This window comes from Channa argus, chromosome 10 (assembly GCF_033026475.1).
Source record: "Channa argus isolate prfri chromosome 10, Channa argus male v1.0, whole genome shotgun sequence".
In the NCBI taxonomy this organism is placed as follows: Eukaryota; Metazoa; Chordata; class Actinopteri; order Anabantiformes; family Channidae; genus Channa; species Channa argus.
Genome location: NC_090206.1, coordinates 3,674,310 through 3,696,553, shown reverse-complemented (window position 1 = coordinate 3,696,553; position 22,244 = coordinate 3,674,310). Strand labels below are relative to the sequence as shown.

Here is a 22,244-nt window from a genome sequence, read left to right as displayed (position 1 = left end):
TCCCAGAGAATTGCCCATAAGTACCGTGAGCCAAAAACGGATGGATGTTAGAGTTGAACCTTCTGCGACAAAACTTCATGGGACGCCATGTGGAAGTGCACCTTGGTAATGTATGCAAAGGCGTAATCCAACATGTCAGAATTGATTCCACATGAACTTTGTTACAGCTTGAAACTGCTAGCACTTGATCTCAATATCTGATCTTGCGAAAATGGCAGTGATAGAACAACCATTTCAAGCACAAAACAACTCCTTTTATGAACATTGTAGTGTCAAAGTAGATGGTGCGTGCAAAAACATCAAGTGATTAAGGCACTCCTGGAAGGAATACACGAGATCTCCAAGACATGCTTTTACCCGCTAGGCCCCAGCACCTACGCCGCACACAAAGAAGTCCAGCGATCAAGGAAGTCTTGTAACTTGATCTCAGGATTTCACGGATGCGTTGGGCATTTAGTAGCAAGCGTGGATCTCGTTGTCAATTTATCCTACGCGCTTACATGCCTACGGCGTTATTTTTCCCCGGGGCAAAAAGCTGCGCCTTGAGGTAGTGTGGCCGAGTGGTCTAAGGCGCTGGATTTAGGCTCCAGTCTCTCAGGAGGCGTGGGTTCGAATCCCACCACTGCCATTTGACAACCAAAGGCTATTGATTCCATATCTCAAATGAATGACTTTGTTTAAGACAGGAGTTGACTCATCTGTAGTCTCTGCCGCAGGTTGAACAGTGTGCAGCATTAAAAAAAAAAAAAATCTATGGCTAATGAAACAACATCTTCTGACTTCTTGTGTGAAATTACACAGTTGCTTCTTCATGCCATAATCGGAGAAAAAGAAGTATTATGTGCACTGAAAATGTTGAAAGACAGACACATCTTTTGCCTTGAAATGACCAATGAAATTGTATTGGGCATTCAGAAGAAAGCTAGTCATAAGTGGTGTTTATAGACAGAGGCACTGCTGGGATTTGAACCCAGGATCTCCTGTTTACAAGACAGGCACTTTAACCAGCTAAGCCACAGCGCCTCATTTAAAGGATTTCAAATCCCAGAGAATTGCCCATATGTACCGTGAGCCAAAAACCCAATTATATTTCGATGGATGTTAGAGTTGCACCTTCTGCGACAAAACTTCATGGGACGCCATGTGGAAGTGCACCTTGGTAATGTATGCAAAGGCGTAATCCAACATGTCAGAATTGATTCCACATGAACTTTGTTACAGCTTGAAACTGCTAGCACTTGATCTCAATAGCTGATCTTGCGAAAATGGCAGTGATAGAACAACCATTTCAAGCACAAAACAACTCCTTTTATGAACATTGTAGTGTCAAAGTAGATGGTGCGTGCAAAAACATCAAGTGATTAAGGCACTCCTGGAAGGAATACACGAGATCTCCAAGACATGCTTTTACCCTCTAGGCCCCAGTACCTACGCCGCACACAAAGAAGTCCAGCGATCAAGGAAGTCTTGTAACTTGATCTCAGGATTTCACGGATGCGTTGGGCATTTTGTAGCCATCTGACACACAGCGCCTCATTTAAAGGATTTCAAATCCCAGAGAATTGCCCATATGTACCATGAGCCAAAAACCCAATTATATTTCGATGGATGTTAGAGTTGCACCTTCTGCGACAAAACTTCATGGGACGCCATGTGGAAGTGCACCTTGGTAATGTATGCAAAGGCGTAATCCAACATGTCAGAATTGATTACACATGAACTTTGTTACAGCTTGAAACTGCTAGCACTTGATCTCAATATCTGATCTTGCGAAAATGGCAGTGATAGAACAACCATTTCAAGCACAAAACAACTCCTTTTATGAACATTGTAGTGTCAAAGTAGATGGTGCGTGCAAAAACATCAAGTGATTAAGGCACTCCTGGAAGGAATACACGAGATCTCCAAGACATGCTTTTACCCGCTAGGCCCCAGTACCTACGCCGCACACAAAGAAGTCCAGCGATCAAGCAAGTCCTGTAACTTGATCTCAGGATTTCACGGTTTCACGGATGATCCAGCCACAGAATGGATTGGCATCTTGCTTTTTGCAGACATTGTTTTGTGATCTTCTCTGAGAGTTTACCTTTAGACTGTGTGGCTGAAAATGAAGCCAGCAGCTTGAGTGGCGCTGTGGCTAAGTTGGTTAAAGTGCCTGTCTAGTAAACAGGAGATCTTGGGTTCGAATCCCAGCAGTGCCTGAGCTGACTGTGTCTTTATGCATCTTTTGCCTTTAATTGACTAAACTATTGCGTTGGGCATTTAGTAGCAAGCGTGGATCTCGTTGTCAATTTATCCTACGCGCTTACATGCCTACTGCGTTATTTTTCCCCGAGGCAAAAGCTGCGCCTTGAGGTAGTGTGGCCGATGTGGTCTAAGGCGCTGGATTTAGGCTCCAATCTCTCAGGAGGCGTGGGTTCAAATCCCACCACTGCCATTTGACACCAGGTGCATATGGAAAGCACTTCTTATAATGATAAAGGGTTCTTACCTCTTGCAGGTCATCAATGTTTACTCTTTGTACAATTATGCACAGATGATCAGCTCTTCTAGTTAAGACATCCTCCCTGCTGAGCTTCCTAGCTCGTAACCTGCACGAATGCAACAGAAAAACAAGTGCAGGAAGTGTGGCTGAGTGGTCCAAAGCGCTGGCTTAAGGCTCCAGTCTCTCAGGACAAGTGGAATCCCACCACTGCCATCTGACAACTACAGGCTATCGATTCCATATCTCAAATGAATGACTTTGTTTGAGACAGGAGTTGACTTATCTGTAGTCTCCATCGCTGGTTGAACAGCGTGAAGCATCAAAAAATCATCTATGGCTAAAGCAACAACATCTTCTGACTTTTTGTGTGAAATTACACAGTTGCTTCTTTATCCCATAATCCCAAAAAAAGCAGTATTACGTGCACTGAAAATGTTGAAACGTGCCAACCTGACAGAGCAATAGAGCAGAGTGGTATAGTGGACCTTGTAGCATTTGATCTCAATATTTGATCTTGCGAAACCGGGAGTGATAGAAGAACCATTTCAAGCATAAAACAACTCCCTTTTTGGCCTTTGCCAACATGACTGTAGCTTTACACATCTTTTGCCTTGAAATGAACAATAAAATTGTACTGGGCATTTAGAAGCAAGCTAGTCATAAGTAGTGTTTATACACAGAGGCACTGCTGGGATTTGAACCCAGGATCTCCTGTTTACAAGACAGGTGCTTTAACCAGCTAAGCCACAGCGCCTCATTTAAAGGATTTCAAATCCCAGAGAATTGCCCATATGTACCGTGAGCCAAAAACCCAATTATATTTCGATGGATGTTAGAGTTGCACCTTCTGCGACAAAACTTCATGGGACGCCATGTGGAAGTGCACCTTGGTAATGTATGCAAAGGCGTAATCCAACATGTCAGAATTGATTCCACATGAACTTTGTTACAGCTTGAAACTGCTAGCACTTGATCTCAATAGCTGATCTTGCGAAAATGGCAGTGATAGAACAACCATTTCAAGCACAAAACAACTCCTTTTATGAACATTGTAGTGTCAAAGTAGATGGTGCGTGCAAAAACATCAAGTGATTAAGGCACTCCTGGAAGGAATACACGAGATCTCCAAGACATGCTTTTACCCGCTAGGCCCCAGTACCTACGCCGCACACAAAGAAGTCCAGCTATCAAGGAAGTCTTGTAACTTGATCTCAGGATTTCACGGATGATCCAGCCACAGAATGGAGTGGCACCTTTCTTTTCGCAGACATTGTTTTGTGATCTTCTCTGAGAGTTTACCTTTAGACTGTGTGGCTGAAAATGAAGCCAGAGTCTTGAGTGGCGCTGTGGCTTAGTTGGTTAAAGTGCCTGTCTAGTAAACAGGAGATCCTGGGTTCAAATCCCAGCAGTGCCTGAGCTGACTGTGTCTTTATGCATCTTTTGCCTTTAATTGACTAAACTATTGCGTTGGGCATTTAGTAGCAAGCGTGGATCTCGTTGTCAATTTATCCTACGCGCTTACATGCCTACTGCGTTATTTTTCCCCGAGGCAAAAGCTGCGCCTTGAGGTAGTGTGGCCGAGTGGTCTAAGGCGCTGGAGTTAGGCTCCAGTCTCTCAGAAGGCGTGGGTTCAAATCCCACCACTGCCATTTGACACCAGGTGCCTATGGAAAGCACTTCATATAATGAAATAGGTTCTTACCTCTTGCAGGTCATCAATGTTTACTCTTTGTACAATTATGCACAGATGATCAGCTCTTCTAGTTAAGACATCCTCCCTGCTGAGCTTCCTAGCTCGTAACCTGCACGAATGCAACAGAAAAACAAGTGCAGGAAGTGTGGCTGAGTGGTCCAAAGCGTTGGCTTAAGGCTCCAGTCTCTCAGGACAAGTGGAATCCCACCACTGCCATCTGACAACTACAGGCTATCGATTCCATATCTCAAATGAATGACTTTGTTTGAGACAGGAGTTGACTTATCTGTAGTCTCCACCGCTAATTGAACAGCGTGAAGCATCAAGAAATCATCTATGGCTAAAGCAACAACATCTTCTGACTTTTTCTGTGAAATTACACAGTTGCTTCTTTATCCCATAATCCCAAAAAAAGCAGTATTACGTGCACTGAAAATGTTGAAACGTGCCAACCTGACAGAGCAATAGCGCAGAGTGGTATAGTGGACCTTGTAGCATTTGATCTCAATATTTGATCTTGCGAAACCGGGAGTGATAGAAGAGTTGCACCTTCTGCGACAAAACTTCATGGGACGCCATGTGGAAGTGCACCTTGGTAATGTATGCAAAGGCGTAATCCAACATGTCAGAATTGATTCCACATGAACTTTGTTACAGCTTGAAACTGCTAGCACTTGATCTCAATAGCTGATCTTGCGAAAATGGCAGTGATAGAACAACCATTTCAAGCACAAAACAACTCCTTTTATGAACATTGTAGTGTCAAAGTAGATGGTGCGTGCAAAAACATCAAGTGATTAAGGCACTCCTGGAAGGAATGCACGAGATCTCCAAGACATGCTTTTACCCGCTAGGCCCCAGTACCTACGCCGCACACAAAGAAGTCCAGCGATCAAGGAAGTCTTGTAACTTGATCTCAGGATTTCACGGATGCGTTGGGCATTTAGTAGCAAGCGTGGATCTCGTTGTCAATTTATCCTACGCGCTTACATGCCTACGGCGTTATTTTTCCCCGGGGCAAAAAGCACAAAACAACTCCTTTTATGAACATTGTAGTGTCAAAGTAGATGGTGCGTGCAAAAACATCAAGTGATTAAGGCACTCCTGGAAGGAATACACGAGATCTCCAAGACATGCTTTTACCCGCTAGGCCCCAGTACCTACGCCACACACAAAGAAGTCCAGCGATCAAGGAAGTCTTGTAACTTGATCTCAGGATTTCACGGATGATCCAGCCACAGAATGGAGTGGCATCTTGCTTTTTGCAGACATTGTTTTGTGATCTTCACTGAGAGTTTACCTTTAGACTGTGTGGCTGAAAATGAAGCCAGAGTCTTGAGTGGCGCTGTGGCTTAGTTGGTTAAAGTGCCTGTCTAGTAAACAGGAGATCCTGGGTTCAAATCCCAGCAGTGCCTGAGCTGACTGTGTCTTTATGCATCTTTTGCCTTTAATTGACTAAACTATTGCGTTGGGCATTTAGTAGCAAGCGTGGATCTCGTTGTCAATTTATCCTACGCGCTTACATGCCTACTGCGTTATTTTTCCCCGAGGCAAAAGCTGCGCCTTGAGGTTGTGTGGCCGATGTGGTCTAAGGCGATGGATTTAGGCTCCAGTCTCTCAGGAGGCATGGGTTCAAATCCCACCACTGCCATTTGAAACCAGGTGCATATGGAAAGCACTTCTTATAATGATATAGGGTTCTTACCTCTTGCAGGTCATCAATGTTTACTCTTTGTACAATTATGCACAGATGATCAGCTCTTCTAGTTAAGACATCCTCCCTGCTGAGCTTCCTAGCTCGTAACCTGCACGAATGCAACAGAAAAACAAGTGCAGGAAGTGTGGCTGAGTGGTCCAAAGCGCTGGCTTAAGGCTCCAGTCTCTCAGGACAAGTGGAATCCCACCACTGCCATCTGACAACTACAGGCTATCGATTCCATATCTCAAATGAATGACTTTGTTTGAGACAGGAGTTGACTTATCTGTAGTCTCCACCGCTGGTTGAACAGTGTGAAGCATCAAAAAATCATCTATGGCTAAAGCAACAACATCTTCTGACTTTTTGTGTGAAATTACACAGTTGCTTCTTTATCCCATAATCCCAAAAAAAGCAGTATTACGTGCACTGAAAATGTTGAAACGTGCCAACCTGACAGAGCAATAGAGCAGAGTGGTATAGTGGACCTTGTAGCATTTGATCTCAATATTTGATCTTGCGAAACCGGGAGTGATAGAAGAACCATTTCAAGCATAAAACAACTCCCTTTTTGGCCTTTGCCAACATGACTGTAGCTTTACACAGCTTTGCCTTGAAATGAACAATAAAATTGTACTGGGCATTTAGAAGCAAGCTAGTCATAAGTAGTGTTTATACACAGAGGCACTGCTGGGATTTGAACCCAGGATCTCCTGTTTACAAGACAGGCGCTTTAACCAGCTAAGCCACAGCGCCTCATTTAAACTATTTCAAATCCCAGAGAATTGCCCATATGTACCGTGAGCCAAAAACGGATGGATGTTAGAGTTGCACCTTCTGCAACAAAACTTCATGGGACGCCGTGTGGAAGTGCACCTTGGTAATGTATGCAAAGGCGTAATCCAACATGTCAGAATTGATTCCACATGAGCTGACTGTGTCTTTATTCATCTTTTGCTTTTAATTGACTAAACTATTGCGTTGGGCATTTAGTAGCAAGCGTGAATCTCGTTGTCAATTTATCCTACGTGCTCACATGCCTACGGCGTTATTTTTCCCCGGGGCAAAAAGCTGCTTCTTGAGGTAGTGTGGCCGAGTGGTCCAAGGCGCTGGATTAAGGCTCCAGTCTCCCAGGAGGCGTGGGTTCGAATCCCACCACTGCCATTTGACAACTAAAGGCTATTGATTCCATATCTCAAATGAATGACTATGTTTAAGACAGGAGTTGACTCATCTGTAGTCTCTACCGCAGGTTGAACAGTGTGCAGCATTAAAAAAAAAAAAATCTATGGCTAAAGAAACAGCATCTTCTGACTTTTTGTGTGAAATTACACAGTTGCTTCTTCATGCCATAATCGGAGAAAAAGAAGTATTATGTGCACTGAAAATGTTGAAAGACAGACACATCTTTTGCCTTGAAATGACCAATGAAATTGTATTGGGCATTCAGAAGAAAGCTAGTCATAAGTGGTGTTTATAGACAGAGGCACTGCTGGGATTTGAACCCAGGATCTCCTGTTTACGAGACAGGCACTTTAACCAGCTAAGCCACAGCGCCTCATTTAAAGGATTTCAAATCCCAGAGAATTGCCCAAATGTACCGTGAGCCAAAAACCCAATTATATTTCGATGGATGTTAGAGTTGCACCTTCTGCGACAAAACTTCATGGGACGCCATGTGGAAGTGCACCTTGGTAATGTATGCAAAGGCATAATCCAACATGTCAGAATGGATTCCACATGAACTTTGTTACAGCTTGAAACTGCTAGCACTTGATCTCAATATCTGATCTTGCGAAAATGGCAGTGATAGAACAACAATTTCAAGCACAAAACAACTCCTTTTATGAACATTGTAGTGTCAAAGTAGATGGTGCGTGCAAAAACATCAAGTGATTAAGGCACTCCTGGAAGGAATGCACGAGATCTCCAAGACATGCTTTTACCCGCTAGGCCCCAGTACCTACGCCGCACACAAAGAAGTCCAGCGATCAAGGAAGTCTTGTAACTTGATCTCAGGATTTCACGGTTTCACGGATGATCCAGCCACAGAATGGATTGGCATCTTGATTTTTGCAGACATTGTTTTGTGATCTTCTCTGAGAGTTTACCTTTAGACTGTGTGGCTGAAAATGAAGCCAGCAGCTTGAGTGGCGCTGTGGCTTAGTTGGTTAAAGTGCCTGTCTAGTAAACAGCAGATCCTGGGTTTGAATCCCAGCAGTGCCTGAGCTGACAGTGTCTTTATGCATCTTTTGCCTTTAATTGACTAAACTATTGCGTAGTGCATTTAGTAGCAAGCGTGGATCTCGTTGTTGTTAGAAGAACCATTTCAAGCATAAAACAACTCCCTTTTTGGCCTTTGCCAACATGACTGTAGCTTTACACATCTTTTGCCTTGAAATGACCAATAAAATTGTACTGGGCATTTAGAAGCAAGCTAGTCATAAGTAGTGTTTATACACAGAGGCACTGCTGTGATTTGAACCCAGGATCTCCTGTTTACAAGACAGGCGCTTTAACCAGCTAAGCCACAGCGCCCCATTTAAACTATTTAAAATCCCAGAGAATTGCCCATATGTACCGTTAGCCAAAAACGGATGGATGTTAGAGTTGCACCTTCTGCAACAAAACTTCATGGGACGCCGTGTGGAAGTGCACCTTGGTAATGTATGCAAAGGCGTAATCCAACATGTCAGAATTGATTCCACATGAGCTGACTGTGTCTTTATTCATCTTTTGCTTTTAATTGACTAAACTATTGCGTTGGGCATTTAGTAGCAAGCGTGGATCTTGTTGTCAATTTATCCTACGTGCTCACATGCCTACGGCGTTATTTTTCCCCGGGGCAAAAAGCTGCTTCTTGAGGTAGTGTGGCCGAGTGGTCCAAGGCGCTGGATTAAGGCTCCAGTCTCTCAGGAGGCGTGGGTTCGAATCCCACCACTGCCATTTGACAACTAGAGGCTATTGATTCCATATCTCAAATTAATGACTTTGTTTGAGACAGGAGTTGACTTATCTGTAGTTTCCACCGCTGGTTGAACAGCGTGAAGCATCAAAAAATCATCTATGGCTAAAGCAACAACATCTTCTGACTTTTTGTGTGAAATTACACAGTTGCTTCTTTATCCCATAATCCCAAAAAAAGCAGTATTACGTGCACTGAAAATGTTGAAATGTGCCAACCTGACAGAGCAATAGAGCAGAGTGGTATAGTGGACCTTGTAGCATTTGATCTCAATATTTGATCTTGCAAAACCGGGAGTGATAGAAGAACCATTTCAAGCATAAAACAACTCCCTTTTTGGCCTTTGCCAACATGACTGTAGCTTTACACATCTTTTGCTTTGAAATGACTAATAAAATTGTACTGGGCATTTAGAAGCAAGCTAGTCATAAGTGGTGTTTATACACAGAGGCACTGCTGGGATTTGAACCCAGGATCTCCTGTTTACAAGACAGGCGCTTTAACCAGCTAAGCCACAGCGCCTCATTTAAACGATTTCAAATCCCAGAGAATTGCCCATATGTACCGTGAGCCAAAAACGGATGGATGTTAGAGTTGCACCTTCTGCGACAAAACTTCATGGGACGCCCTGTGGAAGTGCACCTTGGTAATGTATGCAAAGGCGTAATCCAACATGTCAGAATTGATTCCACATGAACTTTGTTACAGCTTGAAACTGCTAGCACTTGATCTCAATATCTGATCTTGCGAAAATGGCAGTGATAGAACAACCATTTCAAGCACAAAACAACTCCTTTTATGAACATTGTAGTGTCAAAGTAGATGGTGCGTGCAAAAACATCAAGTGATTAAGGCACTCCTGGAAGGAATACACGAGATCTCCAAGACATGCTTTTACCCGCTAGGCCCCAGTACCTACGCCGCACACAAAGAAGTCCAGCGATCAAGGAAGTCTTGTAACTTGATCTCAGGATTTCACGGATGCGTTGGGCATTTTGTAGCCATCTGACACACAGCGCCTCATTTAAAGGATTTCAAATCCCAGAGAATTGCCCATATGTACCGTGAGCCAAAAACCCAATTATATTTCGATGGATGTTAGAGTTGCACCTTCTGCGACAAAACTTCATGGGACGCCATGTGGAAGTGCACCTTGGTAATGTATGCAAAGGCGTAATCCAACATGTCAGAATTGATTCCACATGAACTTTGTTACAGCTTGAAACTGCTAGCACTTGATCTCAATATCTGATCTTGCGAAAATGGCAGTGATAGAAGAACCATTTCAAGCACAAAACAACTCCTTTTATGAACATTGTAGTGTCAAAGTAGATGGTGCGTGCAAAAACATGAAGTGATTAAGGCACTCCTGGAAGGAATACACGAGATCTCCAAGACATGCTTTTACCCGCTAGGCCCCAGTACCTACGCCGCACACAAAGAAGTCCAGCGATCAAGGAAGTCTTGTAACTTGATCTCAGGATTTCACGGATGATCCAGCCACAGAATGGAGTGGCATCTTGCTTTTTGCAGACATTGTTTTGTGATCTTCTCTGAGAGTTTACCTTTAGACTGTGTGGCTGAAAATGAAGCCAGAGTCTTGAGTGGCGCTGTGGCTTAGTTGGTTAAAGTGCCTGTCTAGTAAACAAGAGATCCTGGGTTCGAATCCCAGCAGAAAAACAAGTGCAGGAAGTGTGGCTGAGTGGTCCAAAGCGCTGGCTTAAGGCTCCAGTCTCTCAGGACAAGTGGAATCCCACCACTGCCATCTGACAACAACAGGCTATTGATTCCATATCTCAAATGAATGACTTTGTTTGAGACAGGAGTTGACTTATCTGTAGTCTCCACCACTGGTTGAACAGCGTGAAGCTTCAAAAAGTCCTCTATGGCTAAAGCAACAACAACTTTTGACTTTTTGTGTGAAATTACACAGTTGCTTCTTTATCCCATAATCCCAAAAAAAGCAGTATTACGTGCACTGAAAATGTTGAAACGTGCCAACCTGACAGAGCAATAGAGCAGAGTGGTATAGTGGACCTTGTAGCATTTGACAACTAAAGGCTATTGATTCCATATCTCAAATGAATGACTTTGTTTAAGACAGGAGTTGACTCATCTGTAGTCTCCACCGCAGGTTGAACAGTGTGCAGCATTAAAAAAAAAAAAAAAATCTATGGCTAAAGAAATGGCATGTTCTGACTTTTTGTGTGAAATTACACAGTTGCTTCTTCATGCCATAATCGGAGAAAAAGAAGTATTATGTGCACTGAAAATGTTGAAAGGCAGACACATCTTTTGCCTTGAAATGACCAATGAAATTGTATTGGGCATTCAGAAGAAAGCTAGTCATAAGTGGTGTTTATAGACAGAGGCACTGCTGGGATTTGAACCCAGGATCTCCTGTTTACGAGACAGGCACTTTAACCAGCTAAGCCACAGCGCCTAATTTAAAGGATTTCAAATCCCAGAGAATTGCCCATATGTACCGTGAGCCAAAAACCCAATTATATTTCGATGGATGTTAGAGTTGCACCTTCTGCGACAAAACTTCATGGGACGCCATGTGGAAGTGCACCTTGGTAATGTATGCAAAGGCGTAATCCAACATGTCAGAATTGATTCCACATGAACTTTGTTACAGCTTGAAACTGCTAGCACTTGATCTCAATATCTGATCTTGCGAAAATGGCAGTGATAGAACAACCATTTCAAGCACAAAACAACTCCTTTTATGAACATTGTAGTGTCAAAGTAGATGGTGCGTGCAAAAACATCAAGTGATTAAGGCACTCCTGGAAGGAATACACGAGATCTCCAAGACATGCTTTTACCCGCTAGGCCCCAGTACCTACGCCGCACACAAAGAAGTCCAGCGATCAAGGAAGTCTTGTAACTTGATCTCAGGATTTCACGGATGCGTTGGGCATTTTGTAGCCATCTGACACACAGCGCCTCATTTAAACGATTTCAAATCCCAGAGAATTGCCCATATGTACCGTGAACCAAAAACGGATGGATGTTAGAGTTGCACCTTCTGCGACAAAACTTCATGGGACGCCATGTGGAAGTGCACCTTGGTAATGTATGCAAAGGCGTAATCCAACATGTCAGAATTGATTCCACATGAACTTTGTTACAGCTTGAAACTGCTAGCACTTGATCTCAATATCTGATCTTGCGAAAATGGCAGTGATAGAACAACCATTTCAAGCACAAAACAACTCCTTTTATGAACATTGTAGTGTCAAAGTAGATGGTGCGTGCAAAAACATCAAGTGATTAAGGCACTCCTGGAAGGAATACACGAGATCTCCAAGACATGCTTTTACCCGCTAGGCCCCAGTACCTACGCCGCACACAAAGAAGTCCAGCGATCAAGGAAGTCTTGTAACTTGATCTCAGGATTTCACGGATGCGTTGGGCATTTTGTAGCCATCTGACACACAGCGCCTCATTTAAAGGATTTCAAATCCCAGAGAATTGCCCATATGTACCGTGAGCCAAAAACCCAATTATATTTCGATGGATGTTAGAGTTGCACCTTCTGCGACAAAACTTCATGGGACGCCATGTGGAAGTGCACCTTGGTAATGTATGCAAAGGCGTAATCCAACATGTCAGAATTGATTCCACATGAACTTTGTTACAACTTGAAACTGCTGGCACTTGATCTCAATAGCTGATCTTGCGAAAATGGCAGTGATAGAACAACCATTTCAAGCACAAAACAACTCCTTTTATGAACATTGTAGTGTCAAAGTAGATGGTGCGTGCAAAAACATCAAGTGATTAAGGCACTCCTGGAAGGAATACACGAGATCTCCAAGACATGCTTTTACCCGCTAGGCCCCAGTACCTACGCCGCACACAAAGAAGTCCAGCGATCAAGGAAGTCTTGTAACTTGATCTCAGGATTTCACGGTTTCACGGATGATCCAGCCACAGAATGGATTGGCATCTTGCTTTTTGCAGACATTGTTTTGTGATCTTCTCTGAGAGTTTACCTTTAGACTGTGTGGCTTAAAATGAAGCCAGCAGCTTGAGTGGAGCTGTGGCTTAGTTGGTTAAAGTGCCTGTCTAGTAAACAGGAGATCCTGGGTTTGAATCCCAGCAGTGCCTGAGCTGACTGTGTATTTATGCATCTTTTGCCTTTAATTGACTGAACTTTTGCGTTGGGCATTTAGTAGCAAGCGTGGATCTTGTTGTTGTTAGAAGAACCATTTCAAGCATAAAACAACTCCCTTTTTGGCCTTTGCCTACATGACTGTAGCTTTACACATCTTTTGCTTTGAAATGACTAATAAAATTGGACTGGGTATTTAGAAGCAAGCTAGTCATAAGTAGTGTTTATACACAGAGGCACTGCTGGGAAATGAACCCAGGATCTCCTGTTTACGAGACAGGCACTTTAACCAGCTAAGCCACAGCGCCTCATTTAAACGATTTCAAATCCCAGAGAATTGCCCATATGTACCGAGAGCCAAAAACGGATGGATGTTAGAGTTGCACCTTCTGCGACAAAACTTCATGGGACGCCGTGTGGAAGTGCACCTTGGTAATGTATGCAAAGGCGTAATCCAACATGTCAGAATTGATTCCACATGAACTTTGTTACAGCTTGAAACTGCTAGCACTTGATCTCAATATCTGATCTTGCGAAAATGGCAGTGATAGAACAACCATTTCAAGCACAAAACAACTCCTTTTATGAACATTGTAGTGTTAAAGTAGATGGTGCGTGCAAAAACATCAAGTGATTAAGGCACTCCTGGAAGGAATACACGAGATCTTCAAGACATGCTTTTACCCGCTAGGCCCCAGTACCTACGCCGCACACAAAGAAGTCCAGCGATCAAGGAAGTCTTGTAACTTGATCTCAGGATTTCACGGATGATCCAGCCACAGAATGGAGTGGCATCTTGCTTTTTGCAGACAGGAGATCCTGGGTTCAAATCCCAGCAGTGCCTGAGCTGACTGTGTCTTTATGCATCTTCTGCCTTTAATTGACTAAACTATTGCGTTGGGCATTTAGTAGCAAGCGTGGATCTCGTCGCCAATTTATCCTACGCGCTTATATGCCTACTGCGTTATTTTTCCCCGAGGCAAAAGCTGCGCCTTGAGGTAGTGTGGCCGAGTGGTCTAAGGCGCTGGATTTAGGCTCCAGTCTCTCAGGAGGCGTGGGTTCAAATCCCACCACTGCCATTTGACACCAGGTGCCTATGGAAAGCACTTCATATAATGATATAGGGTTCTTACCTCTTGCAGGTCATCAATGTTTACTCTTTGTACAATTATGCACAGATGATCAGCTCTTCTAGTTAAGACATCCTCCCTGCTGAGCTTCCTAGCTCGTAACCTGCACGAATGCAACAGAAAAACAAGTGCAGGAAGTGTGGCTGAGTGGTCCAAAGCGCTGGCTTAAGGCTCCAGTCTCTCAGGACAAGTGGAATCCCACCACTGCCATCTGACAACTACAGGCTATCGATTCCATATCTCAAATGAATGACTTTGTTTGAGACAGGAGTTGACTTATCTGTAGTCTCCACCGCTGGTTGAACAGCGTGAAGCATCAAAAAATCATCTATGGCTAAAGCAACAACATCTTCTGACTTTTTGTGTGAAATTACACAGTTGCTTCTTTATCCCATAATCCCAAAAAAAGCAGTATTACGTGCACTGAAAATGTTGAAACGTGCCAACCTGACAGAGCAATAGAGCAGAGTGGTATAGTGGATCTTGTAGCATTTGATCTCAATATTTGATCTTGCGAAACCGGGAGTGATAGAAGAACCATTTCAAGCATAAAACAACTCCCTTTTTGGCCTTTGCCAACATGACTGTAGCATTACACATCTTTTGCCTTGAAATGACCAATAAAATTGTACTGGGCATTTAGAAGCAAGCTAGTCATAAGTAGTGTTTATACACAGAGGCACTGCTGGGATTTGAACCCAGGATCTCCTGTTTACAAGACAGGCGCTTTAACCAGCTAAGCCACAGCGCCTCATTTAAAGGATTTCAAATCCCAGAGAATTGCCCATATGTACCGTGAACCAAAAACCCAATTATATTTCGATGGATGTTAGAGTTGCACCTTCTGCGACAAAACTTCATGGGACGCCATGTGGAAGTGCACCTTGGTAATGTATGCAAAGGCGTAATCCAACATGTCAGAATTGATTCCACATGAACTTTGTTACAGCTTGAAACTGCTAGCACTTGATCTCAATAGCTGATCTTGCGAAAATGGCAGTGATAGAACAACCATTTCAAGCACAAAACAACTCCTTTTATGAACATTGTAGTGTCAAAGTAGATGGTGCGTGCAAAAACATCAAGTGATTAAGGCACTCCTGGAAGGAATACACGAGATCTCCAAGACATGCTTTTACCCGCTAGGCCCCAGTACCTACGCCGCACACAAAGAAGTCCAGCGATCAAGGAAGTCTTGTAACTTGATCTCAGGATTTCACGGATGCGTTGGGCATTTAGTAGCAAGCGTGGATCTCGTTGTCAATTTATCCTACGCGCTTACATGCCTACGGCGTTATTTTTCCCCGGGGCAAAAAGCTGCGCCTTGAGGTAGTGTGGCTGAGTGGTCTAAGGCGCTGGATTTAGGCTCCAGTCTCTCAGGAGGCGTGGGTTCGAATCCCACCACTGCCATTTGACAACTAAAGGCTATTGATTCCATATCTCAAATGAATGACTTTGTTTAAGACAGGAGTTGACTCATCTGTAGTCTCCACCGCAGGTTGAACAGTGTGCAGCATTAAAAAAAGAAAAATCTATGGCTAAAGAAACAGCATCTTCTGACTTTTTGTGTGAAATTACACAGTTGCTTCTTCATGCCATAATCGGAGAAAAAGAAGTATTATGTGCACTGAAAATGTTGAAAGGCAGACACATCTTTTGCCTTGAAATGACCAATGAAATTGTATTGGGCATTCAGAAGAAAGCTAGTCATAAGTGGTGTTTATAGACAGAGGCACTGCTGGGATTTGAACCCAGGATCTCCTGTTTACGAGACAGGCACTTTAACCAGCTAAGCCACAGCGCGTCATTTAAAGGATTTCAAATCCCAGAGAATTGCCCATATGTACCGTGAGCCAAAAACCCAATTATATTTCGATGGATGTTAGAGTTGCACCTTCTGCGACAAAACTTCATGGGACGCCATGTGGAAGTGCACCTTGGTAATGTAGTCAATAGCTGATCTTGCGAAAATGGCAGTGATAGAACATCCATTTCAAGCACAAAACAACTCCTTTTATGAACATTGTAGTGTCAAAGTAGATGGTGCGTGCAAAAACATCAAGTGATTAAGGCACTCCTGGAAGGAATACACGAGATCTCCAAGACATGCTTTTACCCGCTAGGCCCCAGTACCTACGCCGCACACAAAGAAGTCCAGCGATCAAGGAAGTCTTGTAACTTGATCTCAGGATTTCACGGATGCGTTGGGCATTTTGCGTGGATCTCATTGTTGTTAGAAGAACCATTTCAAGCATAAAGCAACTCCCTTTTTGGCCTTTGCCAACATGACTGTAGCTTTACACATCTTTTGCTTTGAAATGACTAATAAAATTGTACCTGGCATTTAGAAGCAAGCTAGTCATAAGTAGTGTTTATACACAGAGGCACTGCTGGGAATTGAACCCAGCATCTCCTGTTTACAAGACAGGTACTTTAACCAGCTAAGCCACAGCGCCTCATTTAAACGATTTCAAATCCCAGAGAATTGCCCATATGTACCGAGAGCCAAAAACGGATGGATGTTAGAGTTGCACCTTCTGCGACAAAACTTCATGGGACGCCATGTGGAAGTGCACCTTGGTAATGTATGCAAAGGCGTAATCCAACATGTCAGAATTGATTCCACATGAACTTTGTTACAGCTTGAAACTGCTAGCACTTGATCTCAATAGCTGATCTTGCGAAAATGGCAGTGATAGAACAACCATTTCAAGCACAAAACAACTCCTTTTATGAACATTGTAGTGTCAAAGTAGATGGTGCGTGCAAAAACATCAAGTGATTAAGGCACTCCTGGAAGGAATACACGAGATCTCCAAGACATGCTTTTATCCGCTAGGCCCCAGTACCTACGCTGCACACAAAGAAGTCCAGCGATCAAGGAAGTCTTGTAACTTGATCTCAGGATTTCACGGATGATCCAGCCACAGAATGGAGTGGCATCTTGCTTTTTGCAGACAGGAGATCCTGGGTTCAAATCCCAGCAGTGCCTGAGCTGACTGTGTCTTTATGCATCTTCTGCCTTTAATTGACTAAACTATTGCGTTGGGCATTTAGTAGCAAGCGTGGATCTCGTCGCCAATTTATCCTACGCGCTTACATGCCTACTGCGTTATTTTTCCCCGAGGCAAAAGCTGCGCCTTGAGGTAGTGTGGCCGAGTGGTCTAAAGCGCTGGATTTAGGCTCCAGTCTCTCAGGAGGCGTGGGTTCAAATCCCACCACTGCCATTTGACACCAGGTGCCTATGGAAAGCACTTCATATAATGATATAGGGTTCTTACCTCTTGCAGGTCATCAATGTTTACTCTTTGTACAATTATGCACAGATGATCAGCTCTTCTAGTTAAGACATCCTCCCTGCTGAGCTTCCTAGCTCGTAACCTGCACGAATGCAACAGAAAAACAAGTGCAGGAAGTGTGGCTGAGTGGTCCAAAGCGCTGGCTTAAGGCTCCAGTCTCTCAGGACAAGTGGAATCCCACCACTGCCATCTGACAACTACAGGCTATCGATTCCATATCTCAAATGAATGACTTTGTTTGAGACAGGAGTTGACTTATCTGTAGTCTCCACCGCTGGTTGAACAGCGTGAAGCATCAAAAAATCATCTATGGCTAAAGCAACAACATCTTCTGACTTTTTGTGTGAAATTACACAGTTGCTTCTTTATCCCATAATCCCAAAAAAAGCAGTATTACGTGCACTGAAAATGTTGAAACGTGCCAACCTGACAGAGCAATAGAGCAGAGTGGTATAGTGGATCTTGTAGCATTTGATCTCAATATTTGATCTTGCGAAACCGGGAGTGATAGAAGAACCATTTCAAGCATAAAACAACTCCCTTTTTGGCCTTTGCCAACATGACTGTAGCATTACACATCTTTTGCCTTGAAATGACCAATAAAATTGTACTGGGCATTTAGAAGCAAACTAGTCATAAGTAGTGTTTATACACAGAGGCACTGCTGGGATTTGAACCCAGGATCTCCTGTTTACAAGACAGGCGCTTTAACCAGCTAAGCCACAGCGCCTCATTTAAAGGATTTCAAATCCCAGAGAATTGCCCATATGTACCGTGAGCCAAAAACCCAATTATATTTCGATGGATGTTAGAGTTGCACCTTCTGCGACAAAACTTCATGGGACGCCATGTGGAAGTGCACCTTGGTAATGTATGCAAAGGCGTAATCCAACATGTCAGAATTGATTCCACATGAACTTTGTTACAGTTTGAAACTGCTAGCACTTGATCTCAATAGCTGATCTTGCGAAAATGGCAGTGATAGAACAACCATTTCAAGCACAAAACAACTCCTTTTATGAACATTGTAGTGTCAAAGTAGATGGTGCGTGCAAAAACATCAAGTGATTAAGGCACTCCTGGAAGGAATACACGAGATCTCCAAGACATGCTTTTACCCGCTAGGCCCCAGTACCTACGCCGCACACAAAGAAGTCCAGCGATCAAGGAAGTCTTGTAACTTGATCTCAGGATTTCACGGATGATCCAGCCACAGAATGGAGTGGCATCTTGCTTTTTGCAGACAGGAGATCCTGGGTTCAAATCCCAGCAGTGCCTGAGCTGACTGTGTCTTTATGCATCTTCTGCCTTTAATTGACTAAACTATTGCGTTGGGCATTTTGTAGCAAGCGTGGATCTCGTCGCCAATTTATCCTACGCGCTTACATGCCTACTGCGTTATTTTTCCCCGAGGCAAAAGCTGCGCCTTGAGGTAGTGTGGCCGAGTGGTCTAAGGCGCTGGATTTAGGCTCCAGTCTCTCAGGAGGCGTAGGTTCAAATCCCACAACTGCCATTTGACACCAGGTGCCTATGGAAAGCACTTCATATAATGATATAGGGTTCTTACCCTGTATGTACCGTGAGCCAAAAACCCAATTATATTTCGATGGATGTTAGAGTTGCACCTTCTGCGACAAAACTTCATGGGACGCCATGTGGAAGTGCACCTTGGTAATGTATGCAAAGGCGTAATCCAACATGTCAGAATTGATTCCACATGAACTTTGTTACAGCTTGAAACTCAGAAGAAAGCTAGTCATAAGTGGTGTTTATAGACAGAGGCACTGCTGGGATTTGAACCCAGGATCTCCTGTTTACGAGACAGGCACTTTAACCAGCTAAGCCACAGCGCGTCATTTAAAGGATTTCAAATCCCAGAGAATTGCCCATATGTACCGTGAGCCAAAAACCCAATTATATTTCGATGGATGTTAGAGTTGCACCTTCTGCGACAAAACTTCATGGGACGCCATGTGGAAGTGCACCTTGGTAATGTAGTCAATAGCTGATCTTGCGAAAATGGCAGTGATAGAACATCCATTTCAAGCACAAAACAACTCCTTTTATGAACATTGTAGTGTCAAAGTAGATGGTGCGTGCAAAAACATCAAGTGATTAAGGCACTCCTGGAAGGAATACACGAGATCTCCAAGACATGCTTTTACCCGCTAGGCCCCAGTACCTACGCCGCACACAAAGAAGTCCAGCGATCAAGGAAGTCTTGTAACTTGATCTCAGGATTTCACGGATGCGTTGGGCATTTTGCGTGGATCTCATTGTTGTTAGAAGAACCATTTCAAGCATAAAGCAACTCCCTTTTTGGCCTTTGCCAACATGACTGTAGCTTTACACATCTTTTGCTTTGAAATGACTAATAAAATTGTACCTGGCATTTAGAAGCAAGCTAGTCATAAGTAGTGTTTATACACAGAGGCACTGCTGGGAATTGAACCCAGGATCTCCTGTTTACAAGACAGGCACTTTAACCAGCTAAGCCACAGCGCCTCATTTAAACGATTTCAAATCCCAGAGAATTGCCCATATGTACCGAGAGCCAAAAACGGATGGATGTTAGAGTTGCACCTTCTGCGACAAAACTTCATGGGACGCCATGTGGAAGTGCACCTTGGTAATGTATGCAAAGGCGTAATCCAACATGTCAGAATTGATTCCACATGAACTTTGTTACAGCTTGAAACTGCTAGCACTTGATCTCAATATCTGATCTTGCGAAAATGGCAGTGATAGAACATCCATTTCAAGCACAAAACAACTCCTTTTATGAACATTGTAGTGTCAAAGTAGATGGTGCGTGCAAAAACATCAAGTGATTAAGGCACTCCTGGAAGGAATACACGAGATCTCCAAGACATGCTTTTACCCGCTAGGCCCCAGTACCTACGCCGCACACAAAGAAGTCCAGCGATCAAGGAAGTCTTGTAACTTGATCTCAGGATTTCACGGATGATCCAGCCACAGAATGGAGTGGCATCTTGCTTTTTGCAGACATTGTTTTGTGATCTTCTCTGAGAGTTTACCTTTAGACTGTGTGGCTGAAAATGAAGCCAGAGTCTTGAGTGGTGCTGTGGCTTAGTTGGTTAAAGTGCCTGTCTAGTAAACAGGAGATCCTGGGTTTGAATCCCAGCAGTGCCTGAGCTGACTGTGTCTTTATGCATCTTTTGCCTTTAATTGACTGAACTTTTGCGTTGGGCATTTAGTAGCAAGCGTGGATCTCGTTGTTGTTAGAAGAACCATTTCAAGCATAAAACAACTCCCTTTTTGGCCTTTGCCAACATGACTGTAGCTTTACACATCTTTTGCCTTGAAATGACCAATAAAATTGTACTGGGCATTTAGAAGCAAGCTAGTCATAAGTAGTGTTTATACACAGAGGCACTGCTAGGATTTGAACCCAGGATCTCCTGTTTACAAGACAGGCGCTTTAACCAGCTAAGCCAAAGCGCCTCATTTAAACGATTTCAAATCCCAGAGAATTTCCCATATGTACCGTGAGCCAAAAACGGATGGATGTTAGAGTTGCACATTCTGCGACAAAACTTCATGGGACGCCGTGTGGAAGTGCACCTTGGTAATGTATGCAAAGGCGTAATCCAACATATCAGAATTGATTACACATGAACTTTGGTAAAGCTTGAAACTGCTAGCACTTGATCTCAATAGCTGATCTTGCGAAAATGGCAGTGATAGAAGAACCATTTCAAGCACAAAACAACTCCTTTTATGAACATTGTAGTGTCAAAGTAGATGGTGCGTGCAAAAACATCAAGTGATTAAGGCACTCCTGGAAGGAATACACGAGATCTCCAAGACATGCTTTTACCCGCTAGGCCCCAGTACCTACGCCGCACACAAAGAAGTCCAGCGATCAAGGAAGTCTTGTAACTTGATCTCAGGATTTCACGGATGATCCAGCCACAGAATGGAGTGGCATCTTGCTTTTTGCAGACAGGAGATCCTGGGTTCAAATCCCAGCAGTGCCTGAGCTGACTGTGTCTTTATGCATCTTTTGCCTTTAATTGAGTAAACTATTGCGTTGGGCATTTAGTAGCAAGCGTGGATCTCGTTGTCAATTTATCCTGCGCGCTTACATGCCTACTGCGTTATTTTTCCCCGAGGCAAAAGCTGCGCCTTGAGGTAGTGTGGCCGAGTGGTCTAAGGCGCTGGATTTAGGCTCCAGTCTCTCAGGAGGCGTGGGTTCAAATCCCACCACTGCCATTTGACACCAGGTGCATATGGAAAGCACTTCTTATAATGATAAAGGGTTCTTACCTCTTGCAGGTCATCAATGTTTACTCTTTGTACAATTATGCACAGATGATCAGCTCTTCTAGTTAAGACATCCTCCCTGCTGAGTGGTCCAAAGCGCTGGCTTAAGGCTCCAGTCTCTCAGGACAAGTGGAATCCCACCACTGCCATCTGACAACTACAGGCTATCGATTCCATATCTCAAATGAATGACTTTGTTTGAGACAGGAGTTGAGTTATCTGTAGTCTCCACCGCTGGTTGAACAGCGTGAAGCATCAAAAAATCATCTATGGCTAAAGCAACAACATCTTCTGACTTTTTGTGTGAAATTACACAGTTGCTTCTTTATCCCATAATCCCAAAAAAAGCAGTATTACGTGCACTGAAAATGTTGAAACGTGCCAACCTGACAGAGCAATAGAGCAGAGTGGTATAGTGGATCTTGTAGCATTTGATCTCAATATTTGATCTTGCGAAACCGGGAGTGATAGAAGAACCATTTCAAGCATAAAACAACTCCCTTTTTGGCCTTTGCCAACATGACTGTAGCATTACACATCTTTTGCTTTGAAATGACTAATAAAAT

At 43.5% G+C, this 22,244-nt stretch overlaps 29 non-coding genes across 29 annotated transcripts; 14 read left to right on the top strand and 15 right to left on the bottom strand.

The window, feature by feature from the left end:
- The first annotated feature begins 546 nt into the window (after window positions 1–546).
- On the top strand, window positions 547–628 carry trnal-uag (transfer RNA leucine (anticodon UAG)). Its single transcript has one exon. It is a non-coding gene; the product is annotated as a tRNA-Leu (tRNA).
- Window positions 629–949: 321 nt separating this feature from the next.
- Window positions 950–1,023, bottom strand: trnat-ugu (transfer RNA threonine (anticodon UGU)). Its single transcript has one exon. It is a non-coding gene; the product is annotated as a tRNA-Thr (tRNA).
- Window positions 1,024–2,127: 1,104 nt separating this feature from the next.
- On the top strand, window positions 2,128–2,201 carry trnat-agu (transfer RNA threonine (anticodon AGU)). The gene has a single exon. It is a non-coding gene; the product is annotated as a tRNA-Thr (tRNA).
- A 153-nt stretch (window positions 2,202–2,354) lies between these two features.
- Window positions 2,355–2,437, top strand: trnal-uag (transfer RNA leucine (anticodon UAG)). The gene has a single exon. It is a non-coding gene; the product is annotated as a tRNA-Leu (tRNA).
- A 728-nt stretch (window positions 2,438–3,165) lies between these two features.
- On the bottom strand, window positions 3,166–3,239 carry trnat-ugu (transfer RNA threonine (anticodon UGU)). Its single transcript has one exon. It is a non-coding gene; the product is annotated as a tRNA-Thr (tRNA).
- Window positions 3,240–3,825: 586 nt separating this feature from the next.
- On the top strand, window positions 3,826–3,899 carry trnat-agu (transfer RNA threonine (anticodon AGU)). The gene has a single exon. It is a non-coding gene; the product is annotated as a tRNA-Thr (tRNA).
- A 153-nt stretch (window positions 3,900–4,052) lies between these two features.
- On the top strand, window positions 4,053–4,134 carry trnal-uag (transfer RNA leucine (anticodon UAG)). Its single transcript has one exon. It is a non-coding gene; the product is annotated as a tRNA-Leu (tRNA).
- A 1,385-nt stretch (window positions 4,135–5,519) lies between these two features.
- On the top strand, window positions 5,520–5,593 carry trnat-agu (transfer RNA threonine (anticodon AGU)). The gene has a single exon. It is a non-coding gene; the product is annotated as a tRNA-Thr (tRNA).
- Window positions 5,594–6,556: 963 nt separating this feature from the next.
- On the bottom strand, window positions 6,557–6,630 carry trnat-ugu (transfer RNA threonine (anticodon UGU)). Its single transcript has one exon. It is a non-coding gene; the product is annotated as a tRNA-Thr (tRNA).
- Window positions 6,631–6,956: 326 nt separating this feature from the next.
- trnal-aag (transfer RNA leucine (anticodon AAG)) lies at window positions 6,957–7,038 on the top strand. The gene has a single exon. It is a non-coding gene; the product is annotated as a tRNA-Leu (tRNA).
- A 320-nt stretch (window positions 7,039–7,358) lies between these two features.
- On the bottom strand, window positions 7,359–7,432 carry trnat-cgu (transfer RNA threonine (anticodon CGU)). The gene has a single exon. It is a non-coding gene; the product is annotated as a tRNA-Thr (tRNA).
- A 906-nt stretch (window positions 7,433–8,338) lies between these two features.
- On the bottom strand, window positions 8,339–8,412 carry trnat-ugu (transfer RNA threonine (anticodon UGU)). Its single transcript has one exon. It is a non-coding gene; the product is annotated as a tRNA-Thr (tRNA).
- Window positions 8,413–8,738: 326 nt separating this feature from the next.
- trnal-aag (transfer RNA leucine (anticodon AAG)) lies at window positions 8,739–8,820 on the top strand. Its single transcript has one exon. It is a non-coding gene; the product is annotated as a tRNA-Leu (tRNA).
- Window positions 8,821–9,287: 467 nt separating this feature from the next.
- On the bottom strand, window positions 9,288–9,361 carry trnat-ugu (transfer RNA threonine (anticodon UGU)). Its single transcript has one exon. It is a non-coding gene; the product is annotated as a tRNA-Thr (tRNA).
- Window positions 9,362–11,208: 1,847 nt separating this feature from the next.
- Window positions 11,209–11,282, bottom strand: trnat-cgu (transfer RNA threonine (anticodon CGU)). Its single transcript has one exon. It is a non-coding gene; the product is annotated as a tRNA-Thr (tRNA).
- A 1,914-nt stretch (window positions 11,283–13,196) lies between these two features.
- trnat-cgu (transfer RNA threonine (anticodon CGU)) lies at window positions 13,197–13,270 on the bottom strand. Its single transcript has one exon. It is a non-coding gene; the product is annotated as a tRNA-Thr (tRNA).
- A 689-nt stretch (window positions 13,271–13,959) lies between these two features.
- On the top strand, window positions 13,960–14,041 carry trnal-uag (transfer RNA leucine (anticodon UAG)). The gene has a single exon. It is a non-coding gene; the product is annotated as a tRNA-Leu (tRNA).
- A 728-nt stretch (window positions 14,042–14,769) lies between these two features.
- On the bottom strand, window positions 14,770–14,843 carry trnat-ugu (transfer RNA threonine (anticodon UGU)). The gene has a single exon. It is a non-coding gene; the product is annotated as a tRNA-Thr (tRNA).
- Window positions 14,844–15,420: 577 nt separating this feature from the next.
- On the top strand, window positions 15,421–15,502 carry trnal-uag (transfer RNA leucine (anticodon UAG)). The gene has a single exon. It is a non-coding gene; the product is annotated as a tRNA-Leu (tRNA).
- A 320-nt stretch (window positions 15,503–15,822) lies between these two features.
- trnat-cgu (transfer RNA threonine (anticodon CGU)) lies at window positions 15,823–15,896 on the bottom strand. The gene has a single exon. It is a non-coding gene; the product is annotated as a tRNA-Thr (tRNA).
- A 578-nt stretch (window positions 15,897–16,474) lies between these two features.
- Window positions 16,475–16,548, bottom strand: trnat-ugu (transfer RNA threonine (anticodon UGU)). Its single transcript has one exon. It is a non-coding gene; the product is annotated as a tRNA-Thr (tRNA).
- A 689-nt stretch (window positions 16,549–17,237) lies between these two features.
- trnal-uag (transfer RNA leucine (anticodon UAG)) lies at window positions 17,238–17,319 on the top strand. The gene has a single exon. It is a non-coding gene; the product is annotated as a tRNA-Leu (tRNA).
- A 728-nt stretch (window positions 17,320–18,047) lies between these two features.
- Window positions 18,048–18,121, bottom strand: trnat-ugu (transfer RNA threonine (anticodon UGU)). The gene has a single exon. It is a non-coding gene; the product is annotated as a tRNA-Thr (tRNA).
- A 701-nt stretch (window positions 18,122–18,822) lies between these two features.
- Window positions 18,823–18,904, top strand: trnal-uag (transfer RNA leucine (anticodon UAG)). Its single transcript has one exon. It is a non-coding gene; the product is annotated as a tRNA-Leu (tRNA).
- Window positions 18,905–19,170: 266 nt separating this feature from the next.
- Window positions 19,171–19,244, bottom strand: trnat-cgu (transfer RNA threonine (anticodon CGU)). Its single transcript has one exon. It is a non-coding gene; the product is annotated as a tRNA-Thr (tRNA).
- A 578-nt stretch (window positions 19,245–19,822) lies between these two features.
- On the bottom strand, window positions 19,823–19,896 carry trnat-ugu (transfer RNA threonine (anticodon UGU)). The gene has a single exon. It is a non-coding gene; the product is annotated as a tRNA-Thr (tRNA).
- A 574-nt stretch (window positions 19,897–20,470) lies between these two features.
- trnat-agu (transfer RNA threonine (anticodon AGU)) lies at window positions 20,471–20,544 on the top strand. Its single transcript has one exon. It is a non-coding gene; the product is annotated as a tRNA-Thr (tRNA).
- Window positions 20,545–20,782: 238 nt separating this feature from the next.
- On the bottom strand, window positions 20,783–20,856 carry trnat-ugu (transfer RNA threonine (anticodon UGU)). The gene has a single exon. It is a non-coding gene; the product is annotated as a tRNA-Thr (tRNA).
- Window positions 20,857–21,545: 689 nt separating this feature from the next.
- Window positions 21,546–21,627, top strand: trnal-uag (transfer RNA leucine (anticodon UAG)). Its single transcript has one exon. It is a non-coding gene; the product is annotated as a tRNA-Leu (tRNA).
- The last annotated feature ends 617 nt before the right edge of the window (window positions 21,628–22,244 follow it).